Consider the following 18,974-nt stretch of genomic DNA (forward strand, 5'->3'; position numbering starts at 1 on the left):
AGTAATGTCAGGACACACAGTAATGTCAGGATGCACAGTAATGTCAGCGTTCACAGTAATGTCAGAGCACACAGTAATGTCAGGACACACAGTAATGTCAGGGCACACAGTAATGTCAAGACACACAGTAATGTCAGGGCACACAGTAATGTCAGCGTTCACAGTAATGTCAGGACACACAGTAATGTCAGGACACACAGTAATGTCAGCGTTCACAGTAATGTCAGGACACACAGTAATGTCAGGACACACAGTAATGTCAGCGTTCACAGTAATGTCAGGACACACAGTAATGTCAGGACACACAGAAATGTCAGGAACCACAGTAATGTCAGGACACACAGTAATGTCAGGGCACACAGTAATGTCAGGAGACACAGTAATGTCAGGACACACAGTAATGTCAGGACACACAGTAATGTCAGGACACACAGTAATGTCAGCGTTCACAGTAATGTCAGGACACACAGTAATGTCAGGGCACACAGTAATGTCAGGACACACAGTAATGTCAGGACACACAGTAATGTCAGTACACACAGTAATGTCAGGACACACAGTAATGTCTGAGCACACAGTAATGTCAGGGCACACAGTAATGTCAGGACACACAGTAATGTCAGGACACACAGTAATGTCAGGACACACAGTAATGTCAGCGCACACAGTAATGTCAGGGCACACAGTAATGTCAGGACACACAGTAATGTCAGGACACACAGTAATGTCAGCGTTCACAGTAATATCAGGACACACAGTAATGTCAGGACACACAGTAATGTCAGGACACACAGTAATATCAGGACACACAGTAATGTCAGAGCACACAGTAATGTCAGGACACACAGTAATGTCAGGACACACAGTAATGTCAGCGTTCATGTAATGTCAGGACACACAGTAATGTCAGGACACACAGTAATGTCAGCGGTCACAGTAATGTCAGGACACACAGTAATGTCAGGACACACAGTAATGTCAGGACACACAGTAATGTCAGGATACACAGTAATATCAGCGTTCACAGTAATGTCAGGGCACAGAGTAATGTCAGGACACACAGTAATGTCAGGACACACAGTAATGTCAGAGCACACAGTAATGTCAAGACACACAGTAATGTCAGAGCACACAGTAATGTCAGCGTTCACAGTAATGTCAGGACACACAGTAATGTCAGGACACACAGTAATGTCAGCGTTCACAGTAATGTCAGGACACACAGTAATGTCAGGACACACAGTAATGTCAGGATACACAGTAATGTCAGCGTTCACAGTAATGTCAGCGCACAGAGTAATGTCAGGACACACAGTAATGTCAGGACACACAGTAATGTCAGAGCACACAGTAATGTCAAGACACACAGTAATGTCAGAGCACACAGTAATGTCAGCGTTCACAGTAATGTCAGGACACACAGTAGTGTCAGGACACACAGTAATGTCAGCGTTCACAGTAATGTCAGGACACACACTAATGTCAGGACACACAGTAATGTCAGGACACACAGTAATGTCAGGACACACAGTAATGTCAGCGCACACAGTAATGTCAGGACACACAGTAATGTCAGGACACACAGTAATGTCAGCGTTCACAGTAATGTCAAGACACACAGTAATGTCAGGACACATAGTAATGTCAGGGCACACAGTAATGTCAGAGCACACAGTAATGTCAGAGCACACAGTAATGTCAGGGCACACAGTAATGTCAGGACACACAGTAATGTCAGGACACACAGTAATGTCAGCGTTCACAGTAATGTCAGGACACACACTAATGTCAGGACACACAGTAATGTCAGGACACACAGTAATGTCAGGACACACAGTAATGTCAGGACACACAGTAATGTCAGAGCACACAGTAATGTCAGACCACACAGTAATGTCAGGACACACAGTAATGTCAGAGCACACAGTAATGTCAGGACACACAGTAATGTCAGGACACACAGTAATGTCAGCGTTCATGTAATGTCAGGACACACAGTAATGTCAGGACACACAGTAATGTCAGCGGTCACAGTAATGTCAGGACACACAGTAATGTCAGGACACACAGTAATGTCAGGACACACAGTAATGTCAGGATACACAGTAATATCAGCGTTCACAGTAATGTCAGGGCACAGAGTAATGTCAGGACACACAGTAATGTCAGGACACACAGTAATGTCAGAGCACACAGTAATGTCAAGACACACAGTAATGTCAGAGCACACAGTAATGTCAGCGTTCACAGTAATGTCAGGACACACAGTAATGTCAGGACACACAGTAATGTCAGCGTTCACAGTAATGTCAGGACACACAGTAATGTCAGGACACACAGTAATGTCAGGATACACAATAATGTCAGCGTTCACAGTAATGTCAGCGCACAGAGTAATGTCAGGACACACAGTAATGTCAGGACACACAGTAATGTCAGAGCACACAGTAATGTCAAGACACACAGTAATGTCAGAGCACACAGTAATGTCAGCGTTCACAGTAATGTCAGGACACACAGTAGTGTCAGGACACACAGTAATGTCAGCGTTCACAGTAATGTCAGGACACACACTAATGTCAGGACACACAGTAATGTCAGGACACACAGTAATGTCAGGACACACAGTAATGTCAGCGCACACAGTAATGTCAGGACACACAGTAATGTCAGGACACACAGTAATGTCAGCGTTCACAGTAATGTCAAGACACACAGTAATGTCAGGACACATAGTAATGTCAGGGCACACAGTAATGTCAGAGCACACAGTAATGTCAGGGCACACAGTAATGTCAGGACACACAGTAATGTCAGGACACACAGTAATGTCAGCGTTCACAGTAATGTCAGGACACACACTAATGTCAGGACACACAGTAATGTCAGGACACACAGTAATGTCAGGACACACAGTAATGTCAGGACACACAGTAATGTCAGAGCACACAGTAATGTCAGAACACACAGTAATGTTAGGACACACAGTAATGTCAGAGCACACAGTAATGTCAGGGCACACAGTAATGTCAGGACACACAGTAATGTCAGGACACTCAGTAATGTCAGCGTTCACAGTAATATCAGGACACACAGTAATGTCAGGACACACAGTAATGTTAGGACACACAGTAATATCAGGACACACAGTAATGTCAGAGCACACAGTAATGTCAGGACACACAGTAATGTCAGGACACACAGTAATGTCAGCGTTCACAGTAATGTCAGGACACACAGTAATGTCAGGACACACAGTAATGTCAGGACACACAGTAATGTCAGCGTTCACAGTAATGTCAGGACACACAGTAATGTCAGGACACACAGTAATGTCAGGACACACAGTAATGTCAGGATGCACAGTAATGTCAGCGTTCACAGTAATGTCAGAGCACACAGTAATGTCAGGACACACAGTAATGTCAGGGCACACAGTAATGTCAAGACACACAGTAATGTCAGAGCACACAGTAATGTCAGCGTTCACAGTAATGTCAGGACACACAGTAATGTCAGGACACACAGTAATGTCAGCGTTCACAGTAATGTCAGGACACACAGTAATGTCAGGACACACAGTAATGTCAGCGTTCACAGTAATGTCAGGACACACAGTAATGTCAGGACACACAGAAATGTCAGGACACACAGTAATGTCAGGACACACAGTAATGTCAGAGCACACAGTAATGTCAGGACACACAGTAATGTCAGGACACACAGTAATGTCAGCGTTCACAGTAATGTCAGGACACACATTAATGTCAGGGCACACAGTAATGTCAGGACACACAGTAATGTCAGGACACACAGTAATGTCAGGACACACAGTAATGTCAGGACACACAGTAACGTCAGGACACAGAGTAATGTCAGGACACACAGTAGAGTCAGAGCACACAGTAATGTCAGGGCACACAGTAGAGTCAGAGCACACAGTAATGTCAGGGCACACAGTAGGGTCAGAGCACTCAGTAATGTCAGGGCACACAGTAGAGTCAGAGCACACAGTAGAGTCAGGACACACAGTAATGTCAGGACACACAGTAATGTCAGGACACACAGTAATGTCAGGACACACAGTAATGTCAGGACACACAGTAATGTCAGCGTTCACAGTAATGTCAGGACACACAGTAATGTCAGAGCACACAGTAATGTCAGAACACACAGTAATGTCAGGACACACAGTAATGTCAGGACACACAGTAATGTCAGGACACACAGTAATGTCAGAGCACACAGTAATGTCAGGGCACACAGTAATGTCAGGACACACAGTAATGTCAGCGTTCACAGTAATATCAGGACACACAGTAATGTCAGGACACACAGTAATGTCAGGACACACAGTAATGTCAGCGTTCACAGTAATGTCAGGACACACATTAATGTCAGGGCACACAGTAATGTCAGGACACACAGTAATGTCAGGACACACAGTAATGTCAGGACACACAGTAATGTCAGGACACACAGTAACGTCAGGACACAGAGTAATGTCAGGACACACAGTAGAGTCAGAGCACACAGTAATGTCAGGGCACACAGTAGAGTCAGAGCACACAGTAATGTCAGGGCACACAGTAGGGTCAGAGCACACAGTAATGTCAGGGCACACAGTAGAGTCAGAGCACACAGTAGAGTCAGGACACACAGTAATGTCAGGACACACAGTAATGTCAGGACACACAGTAATGTCAGGACACACAGTAATGTCAGGACACACAGTAATGTCAGGACACACAGTAATGTCAGGACACACAGTAATGTCAGAGCACACAGTAATGTCAGAACACACAGTAATGTCAGGACACACAGTAATGTCAGGACACACAGTAATGTCAGGACACACAGTAATGTCAGAGCACACAGTAATGTCAGGGCACACAGTAATGTCAGGACACACAGTAATGTCAGCGTTCACAGTAATATCAGGACACACAGTAATGTCAGGACACACAGTAATGTCAGGACACACAGTAATATCAGGACACACAGTAATGTCAGAGCACACAGTAATGTCAGGACACACAGTAATGTCAGGACACACAGTAATGTCAGCGTTCATGTAATGTCAGGACACACAATAATGTCAGGACATACAGTAATGTCAGCGTTCACAGTAATGTCAGGACACACAGTAATGTCCGGACACACAGTAATGTCAGGACACACAGTAATGTCAGGATACACAGTAATGTCAGCGTTCACAGTAATGTCAGAGCACAGAGTAATGTCAGGACACACAGTAATGTCAGGACACACAGTAATGTCAGAGCACACAGTAATGTCAAGACACACAGTAATGTCAGAGCACACAGTAATGTCAGCGTTCACAGTGATGTCAGGACACACAGTAATGTCAGCGTTCACAGTAATGTCAGGACACACACTAATGTCAGGACACACAGTAATGTCAGAACACACAGTAATGCCAGGACACACAGTAATGTCAGAGCACACAGTAATGTCAGGACACACAGTAATGTCAGGACACACAGTAATGTCAGCGTTCACAGTAATGTCAGGATACACAGTAATGTCAGGACACACAGTAATGTCAGGGGACACAGTAATGTCAGGACACACAGTAATGTCAGGACACACAATAATGTCAGGACACACAGTAATGTCAGGACACACAGTAATGTCAGCGTTCACAGTAATGTCAGGACACACAGTAATGTCAGGACACACAGTAATGTCAGGACACACAGTAATGTCAGAGCACACAGTAATGTCAGAACACAGAGTAATGTCAGGACACACAGTAATGTCAGAGCCCACAGTAATGTCAGGGCACACAGTAATGTCAGGACACACAGTAATGTCAGGACACACAGTAATGTCAGCGTTCACAGTAATATCAGGACACACAGTAATGTCAGGACACACAGTAATGTCAGGACACACAGTAATATCAGGACACACAGTAATGTCAGAGCACACAGTAATGTCAGGACACACAGTAATGTCAGGACACACAGTAATGTCAGCGTTCACAGTAATGTCAGGACACACAGTAATGTCAGCGTTCACAGTAATGTCAGGACACACAGTAATGTCAGGACACACAGTAATGTCAGGACACACAGTAATGTCAGCGTTCACAGTAATGTCAGGACACACAGTAATGTCAGGACACACAGTAATGTCAGGACACACAGTAATGTCAGGATGCACAGTAATGTCAGCGTTCACAGTAATGTCAGGACACACAGTAATGTCAGGACACACAGTAATGTCAGGGCACACAGTAATGTCAAGACACACAGTAATGTCAGAGCACACAGTAATGTCAGCGTTCACAGTAATGTCAGGACACACAGTAATGTCAGGACACACAGTAATGTCAGCATTCACAGTAATGTCAGGACACACAGTAATGTCAGGACACACAGTAATGTCAGCGTTCACAGTAATGTCAGGACACACAGTAATGTCAGGATACACAGAAATGTAAGACACACAGTAATGTCAGGACACACAGTAATGTCAGAGAACACAGTAATGTCAGGACACACAGTAATGTCAGGACACACAGTAATGTCAGCGTTCACAGTAATGTCAGGACACACAGTAATGTCAGGACACACAGTAATGTCAGGACACACAGTAATGTCAGGACACACAGTAATGTCAGGACACACAGTAACGTCAGGACACAGAGTAATGTCAGGACACACAGTAGAGTCAGAGCACACAGTAATGTCAGGGCACACAGTAGAGTCAGAGTACACAGTAATGTCAGGGCACACAGTAGGGTCAGAGCACACAGTAATGTCAGGGCACACAGTAGAGTCAGAGCACACAGTAGAGTCAGGACACACAGTAATGTCAGGACACACAGTAATGTCAGGACACACAGTAATGTCAGGACACACAGTAATGTCAGGAAACACAGTAATGTCAGAACAAACAGTAATGTCAGGACACACAGTAATGTCAGGACACACAGTAATGTCAGGACACACAGTAATGTCAGAGCACACAGTAATGTCAGGGCACACAGTAATGTCAGGACACACAGTAATGTCAGGACACACAGTAATGTCAGGACGCACAGTAATGTCAGAGCACACAGTAATGTCAGGGCACACAGTAATGTCAGGACACACAGTAATGTCAGGACACACAGTAATGTCAGCGTTCACAGTAATATCAGGACACACAGTAATGTCAGGACACACAGTAATGTCAGGGCACACAGTAATATCAGGACACACAGTAATGTCAGAGCACACAGTAATGTCAGGACACACAGTAATGTCAGGACACACAGTAATGTCAGCGTTCATGTAATGTCAGGACACACAGTAATGTCAGGACACACAGTAATGTCAGCGGTCACAGTAATGTCAGGACACACAGTAATGTCAGGACACACAGTAATGTCAGGACACACAGTAATGTCAGGATACACAGTAATATCAGCGTTCACAGTAATGTCAGGGCACAGAGTAATGTCAGGACACACAGTAATGTCAGGACACACAGTAATGTCAGAGCACACAGTAATGTCAAGACACACAGTAATGTCAGAGCACACAGTAATGTCAGCGTTCACAGTAATGTCAGGACACACAGTAATGTCAGGACACACAGTAATGTCAGCGTTCACAGTAATGTCAGGACACACACTAATGTCAGGACACACAGTAATGTCAGGACACACAGTAATGTCAGGACACACAGTAATGTCAGGACACACAGTAATGTCAGAGCACACAGTAATGTCAGAACACACAGTAATGTCAGGACACACAGTAATGTCAGCGTTCACAGTAATGTCAGGGCACACAGTAATGTCAGGACACACAGTAATGTCAGGACACTCAGTAATGTCAGCGTTCACAGTAATATCAGGACACAAAGTAATGTCAGGACACACAGTAATGTCAGGACACACAGTAATATCAGGACACACAGTAATGTCAGAGCACACAGTAATGTCAGGACACACAGTAATGTCAGGACACACAGTAATGTCAGCGTTCACAGTAATGTCAGGACACACAGTAATGTCAGGACACACAGTAATGTCAGGACACACAGTAATGTCAGCGTTCACAGTAATGTCAGGACACACAGTAATGTCAGGACACACAGTAATGTCAGGACACACAGTAATGTCAGGATGCACAGTAATGTCAGCGTTCACAGTAATGTCAGAGCACACAGTAATGTCAGGACACACAGTAATGTCAAGGCACACAGTAATGTCAAGACACACAGTAATGTCAGAGCACACAGTAATGTCAGCGTTCACAGTAATGTCAGGACACACAGTAATGTCAGGACACACAGTAATGTCAGCGTTCACAGTTATGTCAGGACACACAGTAATGTCAGGACACACAGTAATGTCAGCGTTCACAGTAATGTCAGGACAGACAGTAATGTCAGGACACACAGAAATGTCAGGACACACAGTAATGTCAGGACACACAGTAATGTCAGAGCACACAGTAATGTCAGGACACACAGTAATGTCAGGACACACAGTAATGTCAGCTTTCACAGTAATGTCAGGACACACAGTAATGTCAGGGCATACAGTAATGTCAGGACACACAGTAATGTCAGGACACACAGTAATGTCAGGACACACAGTAATGTCAGGACACACAGTAACGTCAGGACACAGAGTAATGTCAGGACACACAGTAGAGTCAGAGCACACAGTAATGTCAGGGCACACAGTAATGTCAGGGCACACAGTAGAGTCAGAGCACACAGTAATGTCAGGGCACACAGTAGGGTCAGAGCACACAGTAATGTCAGGGCACACAGTAGGGTCAGAGCACACAGTAATGTCAGGGCACACAGTAATGTCAGGACACACAGTAATGTCAGGACACACAGTAATGTCAGGACACACAGTAATGTCAGGACACACAGTAATGTCAGCGTTCACAGTAATGTCAGGACACACAGTAATGTCAGGACACACAGTAATGTCAGGACACACAGTAATGTCAGGATGCACAGTAATGTCAGCGTTCACAGTAATGTCAGAGCACACAGTAATGTCAGGACACACAGTAATGTCAGCGTTCACAGTAATGTCAGGACACACAGTAATGTCAGGACACACAGAAATGTCAGGAACCACAGTAATGTCAGGACACACAGTAATGTCAGGGCACACAGTAATGTCAGGAGACACAGTAATGTCAGGACACACAGTAATGTCAGGACACACAGTAATGTCAGGACACACAGTAATGTCAGCGTTCACAGTAATGTCAGGACACACAGTAATGTCAGGGCACACAGTAATGTCAGGACACACAGTAATGTCAGGACACACAGTAATGTCAGTACACACAGTAATGTCAGGACACACAGTAATGTCTGAGCACACAGTAATGTCAGGGCACACAGTAATGTCAGGACACACAGTAATGTCAGGACACACAGTAATGTCAGGACACACAGTAATGTCAGCGCACACAGTAATGTCAGGGCACACAGTAATGTCAGGACACACAGTAATGTCAGGACACACAGTAATGTCAGCGTTCACAGTAATATCAGGACACACAGTAATGTCAGGACACACAGTAATGTCAGGACACACAGTAATATCAGGACACACAGTAATGTCAGAGCACACAGTAATGTCAGGACACACAGTAATGTCAGGACACACAGTAATGTCAGCGTTCATGTAATGTCAGGACACACAGTAATGTCAGGACACACAGTAATGTCAGCGGTCACAGTAATGTCAGGACACACAGTAATGTCAGGACACACAGTAATGTCAGGACACACAGTAATGTCAGGATACACAGTAATATCAGCGTTCACAGTAATGTCAGGGCACAGAGTAATGTCAGGACACACAGTAATGTCAGAACACACAGTAATGTCAGAGCACACAGTAATGTCAAGACACACAGTAATGTCAGAGCACACAGTAATGTCAGCGTTCACAGTAATGTCAGGACACACAGTAATGTCAGGACACACAGTAATGTCAGCGTTCACAGTAATGTCAGGACACACAGTAATGTCAGGACACACAGTAATGTCAGGATACACAATAATGTCAGCGTTCACAGTAATGTCAGCGCACAGAGTAATGTCAGGACACACAGTAATGTCAGGACACACAGTAATGTCAGAGCACACAGTAATGTCAAGACACACAGTAATGTCAGAGCACACAGTAATGTCAGCGTTCACAGTAATGTCAGGACACACAGCAGTGTCAGGACACACAGTAATATCAGCGTTCACAGTAATGTCAGGACACACACTAATGTCAGGACACACAGTAATGTCAGGACACACAGTAATGTCAGGACACACAGTAATGTCAGCGCACACAGTAATGTCAGGACACACAGTAATGTCAGGACACACAGTAATGTCAGCGTTCACAGTAATGTCAAGACACACAGTAATGTCAGGACACATAGTAATGTCAGGGCACACAGTAATGTCAGAGCACACAGTAATGTCAGAGCACACAGTAATGTCAGGGCACACAGTAATGTCAGGACACACAGTAATGTCAGGACACACAGTAATGTCAGCGTTCACAGTAATGTCAGGACACACACTAATGTCAGGACACACAGTAATGTCAGGACACACAGTAATGTCAGGACACACAGTAATGTCAGGACACACAGTAATGTCAGAGCACACAGTAATGTCAGAACACACAGTAATGTCAGGACACACAGTAATGTCAGAGCACACAGTAATGTCAGGGCACACAGTAATGTCAGGACACACAGTAATGTCAGGACACTCAGTAATGTCAGCGTTCACAGTAATATCAGGACACACAGTAATGTCAGGACACACAGTAATGTCAGGACACACAGTAATATCAGGACACACAGTAATGTCAGAGCACACAGTAATGTCAGGACACACAGTAATGTCAGGACACACAGTAATGTCAGCGTTCACAGTAATGTCAGGACACACAGTAATGTCAGGACACACAGTAATGTCAGGACACACAGTAATGTCAGCGTTCACAGTAATGTCAGGACACACAGTAATGTCAGGACACACAGTAATGTCAGGACACACAGTAATGTCAGGATGCACAGTAATGTCAGCGTTCACAGCAATGTCAGAGCACACAGTAATGTCAGGACACACAGTAATGTCAGGGCACACAGTAATGTCAAGACACACAGTAATGTCAGAGCACACAGTAATGTCAGCGTTCACAGTAATGTCAGGACACACAGAAATGTCAGGACACACAGTAATGTCAGCGTTCACAGTAATGTCAGGACACACAGTAATGTCAGGACACACAGTAATGTCAGCGTTCACAGTAATGTCAGGACACACAGTAATGTCAGGACACACAGAAATGTCAGGACACACAGTAATGTCAGGACACACAGTAATGTCAGAGCACACAGTAATGTCAGGACACACAGTAATGTCAGGACACACAGTAATGTCAGCGTTCACAGTAATGTCAGGACACACATTAATGTCAGGGCACACAGTAATGTCAGGACACACAGTAATGTCAGGACACACAGTAATGTCAGGACACACAGTAATGTCAGGACACACAGTAACGTCAGGACACAGAGTAATGTCAGGACACACAGTAGAGTCAGAGCACACAGTAATGTCAGGGCACACAGTAGAGTCAGAGCACACAGTAATGTCAGGGCACACAGTAGGGTCAGAGCACACAGTAATGTCAGGGCACACAGTAGAGTCAGAGCACACAGTAGAGTCAGGACACACAGTAATGTCAGGACACACAGTAATGTCAGGACACACAGTAATGTCAGGACACACAGTAATGTCAGGACACACAGTAATGTCAGCGTTCACAGTAATGTCAGGACACACAGTAATGTCAGGACACACAGTAATGTCAGGACACACAGTAATGTCAGAGCACACAGTAATGTCAGAACACACAGTAATGTCAGGACACACAGTAATGTCAGGACACACAGTAATGTCAGGACACACAGTAATGTCAGAGCACACAGTAATGTCAGGGCACACAGTAATGTCAGGACACACAGTAATGTCAGCGTTCACAGTAATATCAGGACACACAGTAATGTCAGGACACACAGTAATGTCAGGACACACAGTAATATCAGGACACACAGTAATGTCAGAGCACACAGTAATGTCAGGACACACAGTAATGTCAGGACACACAGTAATGTCAGCGTTCATGTAATGTCAGGACACACAATAATGTCAGGACATACAGTAATGTCAGCGTTCACAGTAATGTCAGGACACACAGTAATGTCCGGACACACAGTAATGTCAGGACACACAGTAATGTCAGGATACACAGTAATGTCAGCGTTCACAGTAATGTCAGAGCACAGAGTAATGTCAGGACACACAGTAATGTCAGGACACACAGTAATGTCAGAGCACACAGTAATGTCAAGACACACAGTAATGTCAGAGCACACAGTAATGTCAGCGTTCACAGTAATGTCAGGACACACAGTAATGTCAGCGTTCACAGTAATGTCAGGACACACACTAATGTCAAGACACACAGTAATGTCAGAACACACAGTAATGCCAGGACACACAGTAATGTCAGAGCACACAGTAATGTCAGGACACACAGTAATGTCAGGACACACAGTAATGTCAGCGTTCACAGTAATGTCAGGATACACAGTAATGTCAGGACACACAGTAATGTCAGGGGACACAGTAATGTCAGGACACACAGTAATGTCAGGACACACAATAATGTCAGGACACACAGTAATGTCAGGACACACAGTAATGTCAGCGTTCACAGTAATGTCAGGACACACAGTAATGTCAGGACACACAGTAATGTCAGGACACACAGTAATGTCAGAGCACACAGTAATGTCAGAACACAGAGTAATGTCAGGACACACAGTAATGTCAGAGCCCACAGTAATGTCAGGGCACACAGTAATGTCAGGACACACAGTAATGTCAGGACACACAGTAATGTCAGCGTTCACAGTAATATCAGGACACACAGTAATGTCAGGACACACAGTAATGTCAGGACACACAGTAATATCAGGACACACAGTAATGTCAGAGCACACAGTAATGTCAGGACACACAGTAATGTCAGGACACACAGTAATGTCAGCGTTCACAGTAATGTCAGGACACACAGTAATGTCAGCGTTCACAGTAATGTCAGGACACACAGTAATGTCAGGACACACAGTAATGTCAGGACACACAGTAATGTCAGCGTTCACAGTAATGTCAGGACACACAGTAATGTCAGGACACACAGTAATGTCAGGACACACAGTAATGTCAGGATGCACAGTAATGTCAGCGTTCACAGTAATGTCAGGACACACAGTAATGTCAGGACACACAGTAATGTCAGGGCACACAGTAATGTCAAGACACACAGTAATGTCAGAGCACACAGTAATGTCAGCGTTCACAGTAATGTCAGGACACACAGTAATGTCAGGACACACAGTAATGTCAGCATTCACAGTAATGTCAGGACACACAGTAATGTCAGGACACACAGTAATGTCAGCGTTCACAGTAATGTCAGGACACACAGTAATGTCAGGATACACAGAAATGTAAGACACACAGTAATGTCAAGACACACAGTAATGTCAGAGAACACAGTAATGTCAGGACACACAGTAATGTCAGGACACACAGTAATGTCAGCGTTCACAGTAATGTCAGGACACACAGTAATGTCAGGACACACAGTAATGTCAGGACACACAGTAATGTCAGGACACACAGTAATGTCAGGACACACAGTAACGTCAGGACACAGAGTAATGTCAGGACACACAGTAGAGTCAGAGCACACAGTAATGTCAGGGCACACAGTAGAGTCAGAGTACACAGTAATGTCAGGGCACACAGTAGAGTCAGAGTACACAGTAATGTCAGGGCACACAGTAGGGTCAGAGCACACAGTAATGTCAGGGCACACAGTAGAGTCAGAGCACACAGTAGAGTCAGGACACACAGTAATGTCAGGACACACAGTAATGTCAGGACACACAGTAATGTCAGGACACACAGTAATGTCAGGAAACACAGTAATGTCAGCGTTCACAGTAATGTCAGGACACACAGTAATGTCAGGACACACAGTAATGTCAGGACACACAGTAATGTCAGAGCACACAGTAATGTCAGAACAAACAGTAATGTCAGGACACACAGTAATGTCAGGACACACAGTAATGTCAGGACACACAGTAATGTCAGAGCACACAGTAATGTCAGGGCACACAGTAATGTCAGGACACACAGTAATGTCAGGACACACAGTAATGTCAGGACGCACAGTAATGTCAGAGCACACAGTAATGTCAGGGCACACAGTAATGTCAGGACACACAGTAATGTTAGGACACACAGTAATGTCAGCGTTCACAGTAATATCAGGACACACAGTAATGTCAGGACACACAGTAATGTCAGGACACACAGTAATATCAGGACACACAGTAATGTCAGAGCACACAGTAATGTCAGGACACACAGTAATGTCAGGACACACAGTAATGTCAGCGTTCATGTAATGTCAGGACACACAGTAATGTCAGGACACACAGTAATGTCAGCGGTCACAGTAATGTCAGGACACACAGTAATGTCAGGACACACAGTAATGTCAGGACACACAGTAATGTCAGGATACACAGTAATATCAGCGTTCACAGTAATGTCAGGGCACAGAGTAATGTCAGGACACACAGTAATGTCAGGACACACAGTAATGTCAGAGCACACAGTAATGTCAAGACACACAGTAATGTCAGAGCACACAGTAATGTCAGCGTTCACAGTAATGTCAGGACACACAGTAATGTCAGGACACACAGTAATGTCAGCGTTCACAGTAATGTCAGGACACACACTAATGTCAGGACACACAGTAATGTCAGGACACACAGTAATGTCAGGACACACAGTAATGTCAGGACACACAGTAATGTCAGAGCACACAGTAATGTCAGAACACACAGTAATGTCAGGACACACAGTAATGTCAGCGTTCACAGTAATGTCAGGGCACACAGTAATGTCAGGACACACAGTAATGTCAGGACACTCAGTAATGTCAGCGTTCACAGTAATATCAGGACACAAAGTAATGTCAGGACACACAGTAATGTCAGGACACACAGTAATATCAGGACACACAGTAATGTCAGAGCACACAGTAATGTCAGGACACACAGTAATGTCAGGACACACAGTAATGTCAGCGTTCACAGTAATGTCAGGACACACAGTAATGTCAGGACACACAGTAATGTCAGGACACACAGTAATGTCAGCGTTCACAGTAATGTCAGGACACACAGTAATGTCAGGACACACAGTAATGTCAGGACACACAGTAATGTCAGGATGCACAGTAATGTCAGCGTTCACAGTAATGTCAGAGCACACAGTAATGTCAGGACACACAGTAATGTCAAGGCACACAGTAATGTCAAGACACACAGTAATGTCAGAGCACACAGTAATGTCAGCGTTCACAGTAATGTCAGGACACACAGTAATGTCAGGACACACAGTAATGTCAGCGTTCACAGTTATGTCAGGACACACAGTAATGTCAGGACACACAGTAATGTCAGCGTTCACAGTAATGTCAGGACAGACAGTAATGTCAGGACACACAGAAATGTCAGGACACACAGTAATGTCAGGACACACAGTAATGTCAGAGCACACAGTAATGTCAGGACACACAGTAATGTCAGGACACACAGTAATGTCAGCTTTCACAGTAATGTCAGGACACACAGTAATGTCAGGGCATACAGTAATGTCAGGACACACAGTAATGTCAGGACACACAGTAATGTCAGGACACACAGTAATGTCAGGACACACAGTAACGTCAGGACACAGAGTAATGTCAGGACACACAGTAGAGTCAGAGCACACAGTAATGTCAGGGCACACAGTAATGTCAGGGCACACAGTAGAGTCAGAGCACACAGTAATGTCAGGGCACACAGTAGGGTCAGAGCACACAGTAATGTCAGGGCACACAGTAGAGTCAGAGCAAACAGTAGAGTCAGGACACACAGTAATGTCAGGACACACAGTAATGTCAGGACACACAGTAATGTCAGGACACACAGTAATGTCAGGACACACAGTAATGTCAGCGTTCACAGTAATGTCAGGACACACAGTAATGTCAGGACACACAGTAATGTCAGGACACACAGTAATGTCAGGATGCACAGTAATGTCAGCGTTCACAGTAATGTCAGAGCACACAGTAATGTCAGGACACACAGTAATGTCAGGGCACACAGTAATGTCAAGACACACAGTAATGTCAGGGCACACAGTAATGTCAGCGTTCACAGTAATGTCAGGACACACAGTAATGTCAGGACACACAGTAATGTCAGCGTTCACAGTAATGTCAGGACACACAGTAATGTCAGGACACACAGTAATGTCAGCGTTCACAGTAATGTCAGGACACACAGTAATGTCAGGACACACAGAAATGTCAGGAACCACAGTAATGTCAGGACACACAGTAATGTCAGAGCACACAGTAATGTCAGGACACACAGTAATGTCAGGACACACAGTAATGTCAGGACACACAGTAATGTCAGGACACACAGTAATGTCAGCGTTCACAGTAATGTCAGGACACACAGTAATGTCAGGGCACACAGTAATGTCAGGACACACAGTAATGTCAGGACACACAGTAATGTCAGGACACACAGTAATGTCAGGACACACAGTAATGTCTGAGCACACAGTAATGTCAGGGCACACAGTAATGTCAGGACACACAGTAATGTCAGGACACACAGTAATGTCAGGACACACAGTAATGTCAGAGCACACAGTAATGTCAGGGCACACAGTAATGTCAGGACACACAGTAATGTCAGGACACACAGTAATGTCAGCGTTCACAGTAATATCAGGACACACAGTAATGTCAGGACACACAGTAATGTCAGGACACACAGTAATATCAGGACACACAGTAATGTCAGAGCACACAGTAATGTCAGGACACACAGTAATGTCAGGACACACAGTAATGTCAGCGTTCATGTAATGTCAGGACACACAGTAATGTCAGCGGTCACAGTAATGTCAGGACACACAGTAATGTCAGGACACACAGTAATGTCAGGACACACAGTAATGTCAGGATACACAGTAATATCAGCGTTCACAGTAATGTCAGGGCACAGAGTAATGTCAGGACACACAGTAATGTCAGGACACACAGTAAAGTCAGAGCACACAGTAATGTCAAGACACACAGTAATGTCAGAGCACACAGTAATGTCAGTGTTCACAGTAATGTCAGGACACACAGTAATGTCAGGACACACAGTAATGTCAGCGTTCACAGTAATGTCAGGACACACACTAATGTCAGGACACACAGTAATGTCAGGACACACAGTAATGTCAGGACACACAGTAATGTCAGGACACACAGTAATGTCAGGACACACAGTAATGTCAGCGTTCACAGTAATGTCAGGGCACACAGTAATGTCAGGACACATAGTAATGTCAGGACACTCAGTAATGTCAGCGTTCACAGTAATATCAGGACACACAGTAATGTCAGGACACACAGTAATGTCAGGACACACAGTAATATCAGGACACACAGTAATGTCAGAGCACACAGTAATGTCAGGACACACAGTAATGTCAGGACACACAGTAATGTCAGCGTTCACAGTAATGTCAGGACACACAGTAATGTCAGGACACACAGTAATGTCAGGACACACAGTAATGTCAGCGTTCACAGTAATGTCAGGACACACAGTAATGTCAGGACACACAGTAATGTCAGGACACACAGTAATGTCAGGATGCACAGTAATGTCAGCGTTCACAGTAATGTCAGAGCACACAGTAATGTCAGGACACACAGTAATGTCAGGGCACACAGTAATGTCAAGACACACAGTAATGTCAGAGCACACAGTAAAGTCAGCGTTCACAGTAATGTCAGGACACACAGTAATGTCAGGACACACAGTAATGTCAGCGTTCACAGTAATGTCAGGACACACAGTAATGTCAGGACACACAGTAATGTCAGCGTTCACAGTAATGTCAGGACACACAGTAATGTCAGGACACACAGAAATGTCAGGACACACAGTAATGTCAGGACACACAGTAATGTCAGAGCACACAGTAATGTCAGGACACACAGTAATGTCAGGACACACAGTAATGTCAGCGTTCACAGTAATGTCAGGACACACAGTAATGTCAGGGCATACAGTAATGTCAGGACACACAGTAATGTCAGGACACACAGTAATGTCAGGACACACAGTAATGTCAGGACACACAGTAACGTCAGGACACAGAGTAATGTCAGGACACACAGTAGAGTCAGAGCACACAGTAATGTCAGGGCACACAGTAATGTCAGGGCACACAGTAGAGTCAGAGCACACAGTAATGTCAGGGCACACAGTAGGGTCAGAGCACACAGTAATGTCAGGGCACACAGTAGAGTCAGAGCACACAGTAGAGTCAGGACACACAGTAATGTCAGGACACACAGTAATGTCAGGACACACAGTAATGTCAGGACACACAGTAATGTCAGGACACACAGTAATGTCAGCGTTCACAGTAATGACAGGACACACAGTAATGTCAGGACACACAGTAATGTCAGGACACACAGTAATGTCAGGATGCACAGTAATGTCAGCGTTCACAGTAATGTCAGAGCACACAGTAATGTCAGGACACACAGTAATGTCAGGGCACACAGTAATGTCAAGACACACAGTAATGTCAGGGCACACAGTAATGTCAGCGTTCACAGTAATGTCAGGACACACAGTAATGTCAGGACACACAGTAATGTCAGCGTTCACAGTAATGTCAGGACACACAGTAATGTCAGGACACACAGTAATGTCAGCGTTCACAGTAATGTCAGG

The sequence above is a fragment of the Procambarus clarkii genome, chromosome 46 (assembly GCF_040958095.1).
Source record: "Procambarus clarkii isolate CNS0578487 chromosome 46, FALCON_Pclarkii_2.0, whole genome shotgun sequence".
Classification (NCBI taxonomy): domain Eukaryota; kingdom Metazoa; phylum Arthropoda; class Malacostraca; order Decapoda; family Cambaridae; genus Procambarus; species Procambarus clarkii.